Below are 14611 nucleotides of genomic sequence, written 5' to 3' on the forward strand. Positions count from 1 at the left end.
ACAGATTTTTCCTCGACTCGGAGAGATGTAGCCTTATTTGAATTATTCTGAAAATGCTCTTCAACACCAAGACGCATTAACAAGCTTGAGATTTCTTTCTTTCTATTTGGATTTGTTTTCTGCCTGTCTGTCATGCAGAATGATAATGGGCTGAAGCCGTTGCTTCCATTAACAATCATGGCTCGTATCCCATCTTTTCAGTTCTGATGCTAATCACGGCAAGGCCCCAGCAGCCTCTTGAAGCGCCACAGAGCAATCCATGTTCAACAGTGACCGGAATTCCAAACGTAGAAAGTAAAAGGTAATGTTTCCAAATAACTCATCAAGAAATGTTTTCACACGAGCACAGGCCAATTTGAGCATCTCTTAAAGATGTGACATTCAAGTTACGTTCATTCCTGTTCTTCCTTCCTTTCTCCCTTCTTGTACTGGTTTGCACATTCCTGTGATTCTTGGCATTAATATTCATTGCTGATATTACAAAATCTGATTTTCATATATTGAAGAAAATATGGCGGTTGCCTTCAAAGGACTCATAGGTGAATTGAAACAGTGGCAGAGGACCTAGGGCCTGGGCGTCAGAATTGGTGCACCTGTTTTTGAATGGCCTGTGAGCTATGGATGCATTTACATTTAAAAAAAATTTTTTTTAATGTTTATTAATTTTTGAGACGGAGAGAGACAGAGCATGAACGGGGGACGGTCAGAGAGAGAGGGAGACAGAGAATCGGAAGCAGGCTCCAGGCTCTGAGCTGTCAGCACAGAGCCCGACACGGGGTTCGAACTCACGAACGGCGAGATCATGACCTGAGCCGAAGTCGGACGCTGAACCGACTGAGCCACCCAGGCACCCCTGCATTTACATTTTTAAATGATTGTGGGAAGGGCACCCGGGTGGCTCAGCTGGTTAAGCATCTGACTCTTTTTTTCAGCTCAGGTCATGATCCCAGGGTCCTGGGATCAAGCCCCAAGTGGGGCTTCATGCTGAGTATGGAGCCTGCTCAAGATTCCCTCTCTCTTTCTCTCTCCCTCTGCCCCTCCCCCCAAATACTAAGCAAAAATAAATCAGTGATTAGGGAGAAATCAAATGAAAAATAATATAATGTGACACGTGAAAAATTATATGAAAGCCAAATTTCAGTGTCCATAAATAAAGTTTGACTGGAACACAGACACATTCATTTGTTTACACATTATCCCTGGTTGCTTTCCTGCTCTAACAAAATTTCGTAGTAAATACTAAGACTGCCTGGCCCACAAAGCTGAAAATACTTCCTCTGTGCCCCTTTATGGGAAGTTTCCTGACCCCTGACTTAGAATATAAAACAGTGAGTTCTAAAATGAAGACGGGAAGGGGCGCCTGGGTGGCTTGTCGGTTAAGAGACTTAGTTGGGCTCAGGTCATGATCTCGTGGTTTGTGAGTTTGAGCCCCACATCGGGCTCTGTGCTGACAGCTCAGAGCCTGCAGCCTGCTTCAGATTCTGTGTATCCCTCTCTCTCTGACACTCCCCTGCTTATACTGTCTCTCTCTCTCTCTCTCTCTCAAAAATAAACATTAAAAAATAATAAATAAAATGTAGACACAAAGAAAGTGATGCTCTGAGGGGAAATGAGTTAAGTGCCTTGGGTGGTTACATTTTCCATAATCAGTTATTAGTACTTAATAATTTCAAGACATCTCATATTCGTGGAGGTTTTTTCCCCCACCAAGAGTATTTAACCATAATGGCCAATGCAAGCTGAGGTGACCCTATAATTACAGTGAGTCAGAAGGAAATGGCTTTTTCCAGAGTAAATAAGAAAACTGAATCCATAGGAGAAGGAAAAATTTGCTTTATATCCAAAATCTTCTAAATTTCAATAAATAAATGGGTGTTGCTAACAGAATTGGAGGAGAATTTTCTACTGTCCCTAGTAGAGCCTTGGCAGTTCAGGGGCTGAACAAGAGTCTGGGCCTAGAGTTTCACATCTGAAAGAATGATGGGAGGAGAGAAGCAATGCTTCCTTAAGATTCTCCCACAGAGCTGACTTCTAAATTCACAGCCTCCTCCCCTCTACCTACTTCACCATTTTGCATTCAATTCCACCCTATCTTTGAGGTTGAGGACACTGACAATGCATAAATCCATTGCATGTTGTTTTCAGATAACAGGTCTTATAAATATATATATATATATGTATACATACACATATATACATATATACATATACATATATGTGTGTATATATATATATACACACACATATATATACATACATATATATGTGTATATATAATTTATTGTCAAGTTGGATAACATACAGTGTATACAGTGTGCTCTTGGATTGGGGGTAGATTCCCATGATTCATCGCTTACATACAACACCCAGTGCTCATCCCAACAAGTGCCCTCCTCAATGCCCATCATCTATTTTTCCCTCTCCCCTGCTCCCGCCTCCATCAACCCTCAGTTTGTTCTCTGTATTTAAGGGTCTGTTATGGTTTGCCTCCCTCTGTCTGTAATTATTTTTTTCCCCTTCTTTACCTCCATGGTCTTCTGTTAAGTTTCTCAAATTCCATATATGCATGAAAACATATGATATCTGTCTTTCTCTGCCTGACTTATTTCGCTTGGCATAATACCCTCCAGTTCCATCCACGTTGCTACAAATGGCAGGATTTCGATGGAGGAGAGATTCAGTTAACAGGTCTTAATCATCAGTTATTTGGGTACGTGCTTTCAGATGGACATTTTCAAAGCTCCACTCCCCTGTGAAGTTTCCGAAAGTCCTGTCTACTGGTTAATGTTTCAAAAGAGGAAAAAGTCAGGGAGGAAGGGAAGAAAGAACAAGCTTTCGAGAATGATGATCCTGACTCCTCATTAGCGCCTTACACAGTATGCCTTTTAAAAGGCGTACTCAGCTGTTGAAGTGTTCCCAGGAGTTAAATAAAGCGCAAGAAGGCACTCACGGAGAGCATATGGGGAGGGTTAGCACACCTATCCTCATTTCACATCTGAGAAAACTGAGGCTCAGAAACATTAGTCAATTACTCAAGTGTATAGAATTTGGGAACTGGCAGAATTAGAGTTTGTACTATCGAGTAGAAATTTTAGGCTTCTTCTTCCATACCATAACTACCACCCTGTTGTAGAATATAATGAAAGCTACGAGTCTAGATTTAGCTGTCTCCGTTGGACATAGTTTAAAGATATCAACTTAGCACCTTGCATCCCTGTGAGGATATTTCCCTTAGATGCATGATATGACCTGTGTTACGTACACCAAGACTCCTGGGAAGAAGGTCTTGAAGCCCCACATATGACAACTTCAGCTCTTAAGCTAACCTTGTCTGGAGAGTTCCATATTTACATCAAGGGCTGAGTGATAACTTTCTTTTAATTTTTTTTTAATTTTTTTTTTTAACGTTTATTTATTTTTGAGACAGAGAGAGACAGAGCATGAATGGAGGAGGGGCAGAGAGAGGGAGACACAGAATCTGAAACAGGCTCCAGGCTCTGAGCCATAAGCCCAGAGCCCGACGCGGGGCTCGAACTCACGGACCGCGAGATCGTGACCTGAGCTGAAGTCGGACGCTCAACCGACTGAGCCACCCAGGCGCCCCGATAACTTTCTTTTAAAACCAAGAGAGAGGCAGATGGCTCTCAAAAGAATGAAAAAAAAGCCTGGCTCGGTGAACTCAGTACAGAGTGACCAGATGTATGGCGTAAGGGAGAAGTACTGTCAGGGGAAGCCCGTCCTTAACCAGAAGTGGAAAAATCACCTCATTCAAACTGAATTCTGTGAGACTTCCAATCAGATGGGATTGTATCACCTATGTCCCAATATATATGGAGGGTCTCCCACATGCCTTAGGCCATGCTTGACTTTCTGGAGGATGCAAGCCTCCTTATGAAGGTTCATACGTAATTAGGGAGATAGGATATATACTCTGTAGAAGTATGTCCATTAAATAAAATTGTGCTCCTTGTAAAGGATCTGAACTTGAGCAATTCTGCCAAGTTACAGAGGCAGTTGCTTAGCACTGACTACTGCACAGTGGTAACTGTTACCTCAGGAAGTGAGATGAGGAATTTTCCATCCATATCAAGAACAGGATAGAGTGTAAACAAATGACCTCTGGGGCCACTTGCCTCCATTTGAATCCTTCATTCATCACCTTCTACCTGTGTGATATTGGGCAGGTCACGTAACCAGCTTATGTCTCAGCTGCAAAATCAGGATAATAATACCTAATTTGTGAGGATTAAATAAACTGTTACCTGTAAAGCATCTTTAAGCTGCTTGGCATATAGTGAAAGTTTGCTAAAAAAATAACTCTGACATATACGTTAATGATTCAGAATAGACCTCACTATTTCTTTAAGGTTTCCATTCCAACCTAAGCTTAGGTAGTAGGTTTTAAAACTCTGCTTACATTTGAATTTACTGGATTTATGCTGAAATGAAAAATTATAACGTACTCTATCATGGGAAAATGTGCTATGATCATTAGTGTCATCGGAAGAAAAAAGATAAAAGTAATATTATGATTATATAATAGCTTGTACTTATATAATAGACTAGACTTCTATGTGCCAGGAATGATTTTAAGCTCGATTATATGATTTTAATTCATTTAATCCTTACAACAACTCTAGAAGATAGGCGAGTGCTATTATTAAACCCATTTTACATATGTAAGAATACAGGCACAAGGAAATTGAGAGAAAAGAAGGACAATGCAATTATTCAAATTGCTTTATGTCTTACATTCATGGTAACTCTGAACTGCTGGCCATCCTTTAGACCTCATTCTTTTATATGCTTGTCATCTATTAGTGTAATATTTTAAGTGAAATCTTGTCTATGAATTATTTATACTAAGATTTTGCTGACTGTGTATTTTATGGAGGATCATTTGGGGACAGGGCCAAGCTAATCGAGGAATGGACTATGGTGGATGAGTGGTTTCTGGAGAGGATTAAGAGATGGGTCAGAGAATTGGAGAAGCTAACACAAATGACAATTGCTAACAACAGAAATAATTTTCAAATTACATTACGCTTCAATATGACCAGCGTTCGAAAGGGTAAAGATGCTGGAGTGTAGGTACTTTGTTGTTTTATGGGGGAATCTTAATGGCAAAAACTCATTTAGCAAAGCATCATGAGAAAATTTCCATTCAAAGTACAGATGAAAGCACCATGATTTCTAATTACTCCCTGAAATGAGTCTTTATTTAGGTCTTCACAGAATATGCTTCTGCTTGAAATCCATTGAATTTATTTTCATTTTATAAATAGTAGCCTTTGAAGGGAACATAGCTAGTGCTGTTACCAGCCACTAAGTTTGAATTGAACCATTACTCAAATCATGATGGATTTGGATTAGTTTTCTTTGTGTTTATGAAAACATGCTTGTAGAATTGCATTTTTCTTTTCATCATTTATCAGTAAGAAGAAAACTCAAGCATTTTAAAATAACACTATAATTCCGTATGATTGGTTTACAGGCAACACTGAACTATTTTGATACTCAAATGGATTGTGGAAAATACTTCCGGATATTGGATGTTTTCGATGTGAGAGGCAGGACTGTGTATGGAAATTGTAACTGTACTTCAGTCCTACTGGATCGTCTCTTCTGCCCCCCAGAGCGTGGCAAGCATACATGTTAGATTTGGGTAGAAGTTCTTGCAGCAGGGAATGACGGCTCACCACCTCCTGCCATGCTTCAGAGCCTTCACTCCTCAGATTTCAACAGTTGACCTCTGCCTGTGGAGGTGAAGTCTCGAGGCAAATAGTAGAGTTACCCCCATTTCTTCTTTCTTTGAGAGAAGCAGTCTGTAAGGCAATACTTCAGCCCCCTGAAATACGTCCAAGAACCCTCAAGAAATTGCTCTCATCCTTCAGTTGAAAATTGCCTTCTAATTTTCTTCCTGAAATGCTGGTGTAACCATTCTACTCTGGAAGAGTGGCGTTCTTGAAGGGCTATGTGCTCCTTCCAGTTATCCTGATGAAGGTGGTATGTGCTCTGGAAGGCTCACCCAAGCATGGGAAGATGGTGGTGATACTTTTCTTGTGTGCATATGATAGGCATAGAATCAACATTTTAGGTCTAGTTATAACCTCTTTCATTTAGCAGCTGAGGAAAGCGGGACCCAAGGGCTATCTTGCTTAGGATAACTGTCCCACAGCCACTGTAAGCATACAAGTTCCTTTTTTTTTTTTTTAAGCTTACTTATTTATTTTGAGAGAGACAGAGAGAATGAGTGGGGGAGGGGCAGAAGGAGAGGGAGTCAGAAGATCTGAAGTGGGCTCTGGGCTGAAAGCAGAGAGCCTGATGTGGAACTCAAAGTCGCGAACCACAAGACCATGACTTGAACCAAAGTCGGATGATTAACTGACTGAGCCACCCAGGTGCCCCAGAACACAAGTTTCAAACTTCCAGGCACTGCTTCACCTCCCACACGTCCCAACCCAAAGGACCCAAGAGTCTTCCCACGACGTTCCATCGTCTTTTCTCAGTGGTCGATTACACTGCTCTGAATGAGTTATTGTGTCCACGATTGCATAAGATTCCCTCCAAACTGCAGCTTGTTTGCATTCTTGTCATAATATACAGCCAGAGACTCAAAAAATTCTCCCTGAAATAAAGGAACTCAGTATTCTTAAGCTAGCAAAACTCTGATTGCTTTATTTATTGATACCCCCTGCAGTAAAACATCACAGAGATGGAGTGTGGAGCTCTCTTTTGGTGCCAAGCTAATTAGAGTACAGTTGTGAGAAATGGTTTTATACTATTAAACACGAACATCAAAAACATTGATGGAAATTTCTTCTTTAAATCAAGTTATAATATATTTAAATTTGTTTTAATATTTATTTGTTTTTGAGAGAGAGAGACAGACAGATTGTGAGCAGGGGAGGGGCAGAGAGGGAGAGAGGGAGACACAGAATCCGAAGCAGGCTCCAGGCTCTGAGCTGTCAGCACAAAGCCCGATGTGGGGCTCTAACCCACGAACCAGAAGATCACGATCTGAGCCGAAGTTGAATGCTTAACTGACTGAGCCACCCAGGTGCCCCTCAAGTTACAATATCTTTGTGGACTTATGGGTTAGACAATCTATTCCCTCAACCAACCCCTGACCCATTGCTATGCTGAGGGGAGCCACCTATGATACAATATTTTAACTCAAGAGCAAATTCAAGTGTCTCAGTGTGAGAGGTGGGGACAGGTAGCCAAGGACCAAGGGAACTCAGCTGTCCACTAGTTGGGTTAGTGGTCTTACCACACAGTGGCCTCTTCAAGGCCCATATTAACTTAAAAGCTCTTACATCTACACAGGAAGCTGAGTGGGCCAGTCCCTGTCAAGAACACCAACATCAGGTGAGGGTGTTTTGTTTTATTTTGTTCATTTTGGTAGCTCTGAGGAGCTTTTTGTGTCTGCACGCAGGACAGTATCAGGTTTCTGTTCTCCTCCGAGGACAGAGAGGAAGCAAAACCATTACACAATGTTTACGCCTTATGGTCTCTCTAACAGTCTCAACTAATACTTCCACCTTATTAGAAATGTGGCTGCTAGCACTCTCAACAATAGCCAAATTATGGAAAGAGCCTAAATGTCCATCAACTGATGAATGGATAAAGAAATTGTGGTTTATATACACAATGGAATACTACGTGGCAATGAGAAAGAATGAAATATGGCCTTTTGTAGCAACGTGGATGGAACTGGAGAGTGTGATGCTAAGTGAAATAAGCCATACAGAGAAAGACAGATACCATATGGTTTCACTCTTATGTGGATCCTGAGAAACTTAACAGAAACCCATGGGGGAGGGGAAGAAAAAAAAAAAAGAGGTTAGAGTGGGAGAGAGCCAAAGCATAGGAGACTGTTAAAAACTGAGAACAAACTGAGTGTTGATGGGGGGTGGGAGGGAGGGGAGGGTGGGTGATGCGTATTGAGGAGGGCACCTTTTGGGATGAGCACTGGGTGTTGTATGTAAACCAATTTGACAATAAATTTCATATATTGAAAAATAAATAAATAAATACAGTATATCCTTAAAAAAAAAAAAGAAATGTGGCTGCTATCTTCGAATTCTGATTCTATGTGCATCCAAGAGAGGGCATGGCCAAGTTCAAGGTGGTTGCAAGGATTTGAGAGGGGTGTGCAGTTAGGAAAAAAAAAAACGAAACAATAAAAGAGAACAAGGAAGACAAAAGCAATCTGATTAATAAGAAGGTTATTTGTGAGACACTGCAGGTAGGTCAAAAATATGAAAAGGGAGTACCTAAATGACTTTCCTCTAAGGATCTCAAACCTGAGAAAGGGTTGGTTGCCTTATCACGGAGATCCAGCTCCCTGCCCTCCACCTGCCTCCCAGTCTCCCCCACACCATGCTCTCTCCTGACTTCTACTGGCATAAGACATTTCTGCAGACCAGAGGGTCAGCGCTCAAACTCCAGATCTGATGCAGTCTTTTGTAATGCCCACATCCCCTTTCTCTGCCCACTAAGAAATGAATGTTTTTCCAGAGTACCCTATCAGAGTTTGAGTTTTTCTGAGACACGGTGTCTATTTATCTGAGGTGCTACAAAAGAGAGGTAGGCAAAAATACTTTAAATGCAATCTTTGTGTTCTTGAGCAAATCATTTCATCTCCACAAACCTTGTCTATGTAGCTATAAAATTGGAATAATGATATTAAGTATCTTGGGAGGGTATGGCCCCTGTGAGGTACTGGTTGTGACACTTGACCCATTAGGGACGGTGTCCGGGTATGGGAGCGGATCTAGAAATGTCAGGCTGTGACTTTGCCCTCTACACAAGAGCCAAAGATTCTTGGAACTGCGCTGGAAGGTCAGCATGCTAGATGGACTGTTATTGTGCCAAGCTAGAGAGGAGACGAGACATAATCTGAAAGAGAACCCAGGAGATGAGAGGCTAGAGAAACCAAATGAACCCAGGCATGAAAATCCAATCTGAGATTGGGAGCAAAGGGAAGACAAGGAGGTTGAAGCAGAAGATCCAACCACGGTCAAGGCAAACTGGAGTAATGACCGGATGGGAGCTAATGTTGGTCCAGGATGAAGCTCAAAGATGCTGAGATGACAGGGGATGCTAGACAAAGGTTATCATGGGTGCACCATCTATGGGAAGTCATTATGTAAAGAGTAAAACGCTAGTTAAACATAGTGGTAGACTATGACATTGTTTGACAGTGTCCCATGTTCCTTCCTAGGGAAGAGTTATACTTCTTAGCCTATGAAATTCAGACGTGGCCACGAGATTTACTTTGCCCATGTAATTTAAGCCATCTTGTAGAGCCTTAAGAGGCAACACATCATCGCTTCTCGGCCTTTTGGCTAAGATCAAGTGAAGAGCCAACACATGATTTGCTATGCTCTCTTTTCCCAGGACCTCCATGGCTGGCAGAGGCTGTCTCCTCTCTGTCTGGGTCTTGGAATGAGGAAAATGATCACACTGGAACAGAATCCTCAGGTAACCCTTAATGGACATGTAGTAAAAAATAAATTTTGCTATTTTCTGCCACTGAAAATGCATTCGTTTTTTAATTGCAGCATTATCTAGCCCATCTTGACAGATACAAATGCAGATTACTGGGTGCAAGCTAGTGATTAATGGTTATGCTTGGTTAGACTTATTTTAATATGGCTGGCAAAGTATGGCAATGATGCTGCAAGAGAAAACAAGTAAGAAAAAAATACAACTATAATGTTTATTTAGGACAATGTGTAATAGAGAATGTAGTCTGTGGGTAAAGTTGTTACTTCTGCTAATATCATAGTCAGTCGAAATAAATTAATAAATAAATTAAGAGAAGGCTCAGCCTCCTTTATTCTCAAGTATCTTCTGGTTTAATCAGAAAGTGAGAACAAATTCACACATACACACGAACACACCCTACTTTCACTTGATAAAACAAGTAAACGGGTACAATTCTTGCCATTGCAAGAGTTTGAAGTCTAGGGAGACTGAAGGTATAAGACTGCTGAATTTTATTATTGCAATTGTATTGTTATTCTAATTATTATGTTACCGTTGCTTTTGTGGTGTTAGACATTAAGAAGCTATCACAAGAGTGGTTGTGGATTGGAGTTGCAAAAATAAGTTCCATTGTTTGTCTTTGTCATATTTAGTCTCCTAAGCCAGGTAGCTTTTGAATGGACAATACATGATGGGAGAAGGGTAATTTGTTATTTTAGATAAACAGATGCCTGAGGAAAAGGTGTAGTTCTGGAGCGATGGGACTACAGAATGAGAAACGTTTTGGGGGAAAAAAGATGTAAGGAACTGTAATCAGGTAGATAGACAAGGCTTGGACTCCATCCTCAGATGGAAATCAAGACAGAGCTCCAGAGCCAGCAAGAGCTCATCTGAAATCATAGAGGCTAATTTTCGAAGGCAGGACCAGAGAAGGGGTGACTGTTCCTGATGAATGGCCCATTCTGCCATCCTGACTTGGCCTAGAAATGTGGGCATGTGCCGGGAGTGATAGAGATTTTTCTTCATCCTTTTCTCATCTGCAAACACAGCTTTTCTGGGCTTATACATTAGTAATCCATAGTCCACTGAATATCGCGTCGGCAATTAACCCAAGCCCCTAACCATATTCATGATATGCAATACCAATTGCATGGCTATTGGCAATGCTAAATGTTCATTTTTCTCAATTGGCTCCATATCCATTTTTGAATTAAGAAAAATGTTGAGCACAAGAGCAAGGACCCTTCCTAATAGTGATGCTGAAGGGCATTCTCATGAGGATGAAAGAAAAGAAAGTGAGACTTAGTGACAGTCTGTTCTGCCTCAGGGCACTTTAAAGGTGCTGTTCTCCAGCATTTCAAGTGAAGAGTTGCCTTTTTCACAAGCTCTTTGAGAATGTTTCCTGAATTAATATTCAATCTCTATTAATTACCCATCCAACATTTTCAGCTTGGCATTAGTAATATGCACTGAACTTATTGATGGCTATGTGGTTGCATTTGTTATATATATATATATATTTCCTAAAAAGTCAAGTTTATAAAAAAACAAGGTTTTTAAAATTTTTAAATATGGTGTCTAGTGCTTCAGCCAAGAAACCATTCTGAAAAGATTTTATTTTTCAAAATTTGAAAACAAGTACATCTAGCCTTTTTTTAGATTGGCCATGGGAAAATTCACTGAATACATAATAAAAGTGGTATTTTGCTACCACTAATGATGTATAATCTACTTCACAACTTTCTTCACACGTTTCTGAAATTTAATGGGGTATAAATATATACACATAAATTAATGAACAAATAATTGAACACAAGTTAGCTAGCTAGCTAGCTAAATAGCACGTATAAAAATTAGATGATGTCTGAATGATATGGGGAAATCAGGGCCATAGTTTAGCTTTTATTGCATTGCATGTGATTACAAGAAATCACGTTTTAAGGGCACCCAAGATGTTTGAAGAGTGCCTAGAAGGACTAGTTTTACTTATAAGCAGAAAGGACTGTAATCCTGGGTGGGGGAGATTCAGGGGTTCAAAGAAGCCCCCATCCCCAAAGAATTATCCACTCATTTGTTGCTGGACCCTAAAATGCCATTATAAAGAGACTCCTTGCCTGGGTTTCAAGCAAGCATTTTATTTCTTTTTTAATGGTTTGCCCATATTACTCTTACAGTTTTTGCAAAGTGAAATGGCACATAGTTAAACAATATGCACACGGTTAAACAATCAAATTGCTTAGAAAGGCTTATAGTGAAAAGTAGCCCTCCCGGGGGCTACCCTCCCCTCTCAGGTCTCATCTCAGACAGAACAAAATTTTAACAGTTGCTCTTTTCAGGTTTTATGGTTATTTTCTTATTAACAAGTTGACCTCACGCTTTCCTATTTTATCAATGCTGACATTCTCTTTTCCTACCCTGCTGTCCTAAGTGACAATTTGGCTCAATCTTCACCACTGCCTCTCCTGATAATTACATCAGGGTTCCCGGGCCCACTGGATAGTGGACAACCACAAAAGACAGGGGCGTCACTCGCTTGTCCCCAGACCTTGCACTTCTTCCTGTTTGTAGCCCCGTTTCTCCTTCCTGAGCTTAGTCCCCACTGCTGGAAAGGTGCCCCCCTCCCCCATGTCAGTTCCAGCTGAAGCCCCCTCTGCATGTTTTCTGAGCTCGCTTCACCAGTCAGCCCTCCTTGGTTCATTTCCTGTCCCCGAAATAGAAAGAGACCAAACTCCTTTCTGCCTCTAGTTCCACTCTGCTGTCTTCATCACTACCGGCTTTTATTGTGGTCACTGTTCACTACCACTTTATTGCACATAAGATGGGGAGGAAGAAAGAGAAGATGCACGTATTTTGAAAGGAAATTTCAGGCAGAAGTTCTCTAAGCAGGATACAGTACATGCATGTTTCTAGTGATGGGTCCATGGGTTTAATCAAAGAATCTGGGATACCCCCAGAGTTAAGCTTAAGCTCTTCCCTCAAGAAGTTAAAATGCTTAATCTTGTGGTGAACACAGCAAAACATATAGATGGAACTGTGGAATCACTATGTTACACACCTGAAACTAATGTTACATTGCATGCCAACTATATTTCAATTACAAAATAATAGTAAAATAAAATGCCTAATTTGGCCAGTCAAGGAGGGAAAAAAACCAATTAACTTTATCATTTTCCAAGGGTAGACTTCATATTCCCCATCTCATTAGTCATATAGGTTTCTTATTCAAACTACAGATTCTTGCCTTAATGAATTAAAAAAATGTGGGTCTATAAAAAGTAAAAAAAGAAAAACGTGGGCCTGGGCTCCTCAAATCTGCATGCTTAACAAGCTCATGAGATAATCTAATATCACATGTAATAGAAATACAGATGACAGATAATATTCACACACTTAATATATATAAATATAAAATAGATATTATTTACAGGCAAAATTATAGATGGTAGGCTGCTTATCAAAGTTTGAAACATAGGATTGGAAAAGAAAGATGTATTCTTTTTTTTTTTTTTTAATTTTTTTTTTCAACGTTTATTTATTTTTTTGGGACAGAGAGAGACAGAGCATGAACGGGGGAGGGGCAGAGAGAGAGGGAGACACAGAATCGGAAACAGGCTCCAGGCTCCGAGCCATCAGCCCAGAGCCTGACGCAGGGCTCGAACTCCCGGACCACGAGATCGTGACCTGGCTGAAGTCGGACGCTTCACCGACTGCGCCACCCAGGCGCCCCAAGAAAGATGTATTCTTAATGCCTGCCTTTTAAAATAATATGCTACATGACCAGAACTTTTGATTGATCTCAATGAAATATTGAAAGACTTGTAAAGTTAAGTGATTTTTCAAGCAGCAATTGGTGACATCACCCACTGAGGCAGCTGAAATTTGCATCCAGCGACTGTGTATCATAACTTCTGTTTATGGCCATTTCTTTAGCCTCCTTTCTATCGTTTCCACAAGCTGAAATATCAGAAATTGGGATTCGTTTTTCATAAATTTTTTTAACCCGCATTTTTAAGTGGCCTCGTATGATTATTTTTCTCCTCTGGGGATTTTCAAATTGATTTTCAGTGGCAAGATTTTTAGTTCCAGAATTTGGTCAGGTATAAAAGTCAGGCTAACAGGTAAGTAATTCTCAGGCCTATTCTATTTTATTTTCTAAATCATCTCAATGTTGTAATTTGCGCAGTCCTCCAACTTTCCACGCAGTAGAGGTCCCTTCTAATGTACAGCTGTTGAACAGAAAGAATAATGCCAAAATAAGAGCATAAAAATTTAGAGGGGTGGTTTGTATAAAACTCTAATTGGCACTTTATATGACATTTCAAAGGCATTAAGTATTTCAAAGTCATTAAGAAAACTGTTATTATTGTGCAAGTCATTTAAAAAGAATAAATTTATCCACCAGGCTGTTAACTCCTCAGTATGAATTTCTTTCGAAGAGTGAATAATCCATACTGACGTTCTCATACTTTCATGCTGTAATTAGAATTAATATCTGAAAGTTTGCAAATATTGTCTCTAAATAGAACAGGGTTGGACATCAGTGTTTTCAAGATGCATTTCCTTCATTGATACTTTTTTTTTTTAATGTTTATTTATTTTTGAGAGAGAGAGAGAGACAGAGTGTGAGCGGGGGAGGGGCAGAGAGAGAGGGAGACACAGAATCTGAGGCAGGCTCCAGGCTCCGAGCTATCAGCACAGAGTCCAACATGGGGGTCGAACCCACGAACTGTGAGATCATGACCTGAGCTGAAGTCGGATGCTTGATGGACTGACCACCCAGGCACGCCCCCCCCTTTTTTTTTACTTGTAAAGAGAAAAATGAGTGAACTTGTTCATTTTACAGGGCAGTCTGAAGTCTTCACATGTATTACATTCTGTCGGTGTTTTGTTTCTTGCAAATACATTTCCACTGAGTTGCAGCATTGATTGTTCCTCGTTTCATTTCAAATACTACTCTGTTCCAGATTCATCAGCTGCTAATTGAGCATTCAACATATCACAGTTGTGATGGGTAGAGATGCATACAAGAAAAGATCAAACCAGGAGGCTGCCAATTTGTGGCTGGACTTTCACCTGCTTGCTTTTAATAATGCTTGAATACAGATCCTAATTTATA

This window comes from Prionailurus bengalensis, chromosome A1, assembly GCF_016509475.1.
Source record: "Prionailurus bengalensis isolate Pbe53 chromosome A1, Fcat_Pben_1.1_paternal_pri, whole genome shotgun sequence".
In the NCBI taxonomy this organism is placed as follows: Eukaryota; Metazoa; Chordata; class Mammalia; order Carnivora; family Felidae; genus Prionailurus; species Prionailurus bengalensis.